The sequence below is a fragment of the Kryptolebias marmoratus genome, linkage group LG9 (genome assembly GCF_001649575.2).
Source record: "Kryptolebias marmoratus isolate JLee-2015 linkage group LG9, ASM164957v2, whole genome shotgun sequence".
Taxonomy (NCBI): domain Eukaryota; kingdom Metazoa; phylum Chordata; class Actinopteri; order Cyprinodontiformes; family Rivulidae; genus Kryptolebias; species Kryptolebias marmoratus.
Window position 1 is genome coordinate 153,694 of NC_051438.1, and position 5,689 is coordinate 159,382.

Consider the following 5,689-nt stretch of genomic DNA (forward strand, 5'->3'; position numbering starts at 1 on the left):
TTGGAATAGCATTCTATGGGTGAGAAGTTACTCTAAAATTGTCCCTAGGTGTGAGTGAGAGTGTAAATGGTTGTTTGTCTCGTTTGTCTATATGTGGCCCTGCGATGGACTTGTGACCTGTCCAGTGTGTCCCCCGCCTCTCGCACAGTGACTGCTGGGGATAGGCACCAGCTCCCCGCCACCCGGAATGGAGAAGCGGGTAAAGAAAATGGATGGATGGGTAAGAAGTTTTTTCTATGCAATTTTATTTTTACTTATTTGTTAAAATAAAAGTTTTTTGTGATCAGTCTTTTTTTTAACTGTCTGACTAATTATATTAAGATAACCTAAATTAAGCTAATGTTTGCTAACATGTGCCAGACAAAGAAAACAGTGAACATGTTTAATACAATAATATAACAATAAGATGCTGGACATTTGTCAGCCTTATTTTTAGCATTTTTTTCATTATGTGTTACTATGTTAAGTAGGGATGGATCACATGCAGTGCCTGGATGATGTCAATATAAATTGGCCTTTTTGACAAAAATAAATAAAAGTGACAAAGCGAAATCAAATCTCTACCATTTTATTTTTTTTTTTCTATTTTATTTAGTTTTGACAGTAGCATACCAGATATGTTTTAATTGCTGATGTGGGTTTGTTGATTTTAAAAAATGAGCCAGATAATAGCCCATTTTGATTTTCATCCTGGTGTTATAAATGCTGGCATAATGAAAGTTATTTATTGACTAAGTTGGACATCACTGAAGGCCTAAGTGTGAAATGCACCGCCCGCCACTGACTTATGCATGTTCATTTCAGTATGTCTGTTAGATGTGTTGCACTGCATTAGGCAAATGGTGGTCACACCAGATACTGACTGGTTTTCTGACCCTACCCCCAGTGCAGTAAAAGTAAACTGCACATATAGAGTGGCCTTTTATTGTTGCCAGCCTAAAACACACCTGTGCAATAATCATGTTGTCTAATCAGCATCTCGATATCCCACACCTGTGAGGTGGATAGATTATTTCGGCAAAGAAGTGCTCACTAACAGATTTAAACAAATTTGTGAACAAAATTTGAGAGAAAAAGACCTATTGTGTACATAGAAAAACTCCTGCATCCTACTCTAGTGCATCATGCAAATTTTAAATTAAATGAATTAACATTTATTTTTAAAAATATAAATTAAATTGTACCATGGTAGCCATTTTGCATTTAGTAAGAAAATTTAATACAGTTTTGTGGAAATAATTTATGCCAATTAAGTAAATTTTAAATAGAAATCTAGTCTTTAACAATATTATTGTTTTATTTGAAAATCTTTTTTATTTAAATTAGTATTTTCTATTATTATTAATATGTATCTGACATTAGTTACAAGCCAAAATGCCTAAAAATTAGTTGAAAAATCAGTATTTTGTTTGTGAAAAGACCTTTGCCATTATACTGACAGGCTTTAGGAAGGAGCAAACACAAGATGGCAACCACTTGAGCATATTTCTCCAATGGATAGCACTGAAGCAGATATCTACATTTTTATATCTATCATTTTATGAGGAAATTAATCTTTTCCACAAATAGGAATGAAACTAGAGAAATTGCATTTTCTGTGAAAATGCAGTATGAATGCTGAGTACAGAATGAATGAAATATGCTGAAGAAGTAAAACTGAGTACTTAAAGTTAAAACAAGCAGAACACATGCTTAAATTAACAGAATAACAGCTACAAATTATAAAGCTAAAAACTAAAAGCTGAAAAACAGCTGACAATTTCTTAGGCGTTTTTTAGACCAAACAATCAGGAGTTCTAAAAATTGCCATAAATCCTTTGTACCACTCATATAAACAGTTTCTGCCCAAAACAAGGCAGAGGGGCACATCACATTCTTAGTTTTGGTCACTTTCTATGTCCTGTTCATACAGGATCATTCAGGTAAATGTTATAAAATATATCCTGATGCATGCTTAAAATATGCTTCCAAAATATGGATCTGAATCTGTCTCTTGTTATCATTTTGGCTGGAAGGAAGACAGACAAAATGTGATTCTTTTTCCAGTAATCCTTCTCTAAAATAAAACATTGGATCACCTAATTTATCAACAAAGTCCTCACTGTCTGTCCCAGTCTAAACTACACCTTAACTATAAAATCCAAACACGCTAAACATGACAAAACACATAACTCACTCCCGCGCTAGTGGTTTTTTGGCGCCGCCGAACTTCCTTTAATTTTTGTGCCTCTTTTTTCTTCTCCCTGAGGATTTTCGGTCGCTTGATAGATAATGTTGAGCCTCCGCCAGATTGGAGAGGAGGGGGTGTTTTTTCATTCGGCTGGGTTGGGGGTGAGATCGGACGGAGGATGGGGGAGTTTTCTCCCGAGAACTCCCCGGTTTTGGCGTTTCTCGCTCTAACGCGCTGAAAATATGACGATTTTCAAAAAAAATGTGTCGAGAATAATTTATCATAACTCTGGTTTTCCTTGACCTATCGAGATAATTTAAAAACTGGTGTAAAGCTTGAAGTCTAGACTTTTGAAATAAAATGGAGTCTCTGAGAGGGCGGATCTTTCCCGCTAGAGTTTTTTAACTCTTTAAGGTCAAGGCATGCTCTGGAGCCCACGCTGGAGCGGGCATCGACCTTAAAGGGTTAAGGAGTACAAAATGGCTGAATTTACCAGAATTAACATTAGCAAGGAATGAGTAGCATAGCAGGATGACTTAGTAATAAGCAGGCCTGTATTAGCAAAACATATATGTTGAACAAGAGGTGGAAATACACACACAAAAACCCAGGCAGGCTCTGCTAGATGTCACACCTGAACATTTCAAGTTCTATTACCACAGCAACACAGCCAGACAGGAGGCTCAGACTCTAAATTTGCACCTTTTTAAACTTGATATCATAAAAAAACTATACATGGTATCAAAACACTGCCTCATTCAGTCATAGTTTAATGTCTTATGTTTTGTTTAAACTTTAAATGGCGCTTCTAGGTGGAAGTATGCTGTAGTAGTTAGTTTTCAAAAAGCAGTAAGAAATTGACAGTTTGTATGGAGTTTCAATGTATTTCGATGAGAAAGAAACTCCTGAAAAAGGTGGAAGTACATGCCAAATAAAGAGTCGCTGTACAAAAAGTATAGAACATATCAAAAAAATTCTTGGACTGTGAGTGAAAGGATAGATTGGTTTTCATTACTTTATAATTTCACATTTCTACAGTGCTTTATATCTGAGACATGACGAGTTGAAAACATCACTCAATCCAACACCAGAAAAAAAGATGTGGAACCGAAATGAATAGAAGAAATACGTGATCTGGAGGTATAGGGTAATACAGCAGACTTGGGGACTATGTCTGCACACCAGGTTACTTCAAATCCGCAAACTCTTCATTCCCAGACTCTGTTTGCATTAACAGCCCTCTGCAAGGGGGAGGGTTTCACCTAAATTAAATCACCCATACCTGAAAAACCTCTAGATGTCTCTCTGATCTTATCAGGGGAAGAGGAGCCAATTAATCGAGAATTTGCAGCAGCCTCAAGAATGCTGTAAACAATCACACTAACATAAAGATTTACACCCCCTTTCTCAGACTTCTCGACTACAAGACGAGATCAAGGTGTCAAAATGTACTACTTTGGAAGGAATTTATATTCTGAGAACTGATCCACGAATGAAATATACCCTCTCCCCCACAGAGGGGTCACTGCCTTCTAGGGCCATTTTACAGAAAACTATATTGCCTACAGGAAAAGTACAAACATTGCCTGAAAGAAGACAAAAATGCCTATACAATTTGTGAATGTATCATAAAAGATATGGGTGTGGGTTAAGTCTGTTTGCTAAGAAAATGTGTTGTGATCAGACTGCTCCTTAATCTAGGTCACGTGACCTCCACTCTGTTAGTATAGAGTTCTGCTCAAAAGACCCTTTTTACGCCTCCGCATTTTAAAGCGGAAGTGGTGCACGACAACTTCCGGTGGCCATTAGACATTGATGAAAATGGCTCAGTCTCTGCGCAGTTGTTTTTGTTCTGTTCCTGGTTGCTCTTGTGGGGCAAGAAAACAACCATATCTCTCTTACCACGCTTTTCTGACAGATCCGGACCAAAGGAGGCAGTGGATCCAAGTGGTTAGAAGAGACAAGGGTCCGGATTTCTGCATAAAACCAGGGAGCATATTTGTATGCAGCCGGCACTTCACTCAGGAGGATTTTGTCAGCAGATCCACCACCAGCCGCCATAAAAGTGGAGCTGTTACATCTCTCTTTCCCTGGAATAATTTTATCATGCCACCTAACAGGGAGTCTGCCTTTGAGAAGGTTCAGAAAAGGCAGCTTGTCCTCTCACAGCAAGCTAGCAAGCTAGCCAGGCTGAAGCGGCCCTGCAGACCATGATTATGTAGCACATTCACTTGCTGGTGAATATCAAATTAAGATGGTAAATTGTATAAATTTTTCATATAAGACAATTTGAGTCAAATATAACTATTACAGTTATATAGTTATATTGTATGTCGTGATCATAGACGTGATACAGCACCAGTGTGTAGCACAAACTAGAGGAGAGATTAAATCAATGGCTACATACAAACATACGTGCACCTAGACTCACAAAATGTATTGATCTTCATGGAAATAATGTCACAGTAGCCCACTAATTAAAACAATGAAAATTCTATTTAACAAGACAAATGTTCCAATATTAACATAAAAAAATAAATAAATTAGTGTGGATATTACATATGTAAAAATAAAAATTAATATATGGCCATTTTTATGACAATGAGTTAATTATTTTATGGTTAGACCTTATTTATACTCTAATGCATTTTATGCTATAATTTTACAGGTGCGCTTGATGAAGCACTTCAATACATCAAGGAGTTAGAAGCCAGACTACAGAAAGTGGATTTATTTCTGATGCTTTTTAGTCACTACTGTGCCTCTGATGACCAGATCTAGTTCTACACCAAATTCCCATCTGAGAGTATGTTCTGGGAGTCCATTGCACCATCTGCATCCTGCCTTGTGTACTGGACCAGAAGGCAAAACATTGGAGTTGAACCATTTGCTGAACCCAGCCCTGCCTGCAGCATGCTTTTAATAGAATAGTTTTTAATGTACTTATTCAGGGTTGCAATGTGCATGAAGGAGCAGCTTATTAATTAAAACTATACTGACATGTTTCAGAGTGACCATCCCCTGGGCCAACTACCTTTTTATTGTATTCTCTTTCATCAACATGTGGATGAGAAGGTAAAAGCCAGTACAGGTCCTTCTCAAAAAAAATAGCATATTGTGATAAATTATTTTCCACAATGTAATGGTAAAAATTAATGTCATATATTTTAGATTCATTGCACACCAACTGAAATATTTCAGGTCTTTTATTGTTTTAATACTGATGATTTTGGCTTACAGCTCATGAAAACCCAAAATTCCTATCTAAAAAAATTAGCATATGTCATCCGACCAATAAAAGAAAAGTGTTGTAATACCAAAAAAGTCAACCTTCAAATAATTATGTTCAGTTATGCACTCAATACTTGGTCGGGAATCCTTTTGCAGAAATGACTGCTTCAGTGCGGTGTGGCATGGAGGCAATCAGCCTGTGGCACTGCTGAGGTGTTATGGAGGCCCAGGATGCTTCGATAGCGGCCTTAAGTTAGTTAGAGCCTGACAGCTGAAGGAGGAACAGCT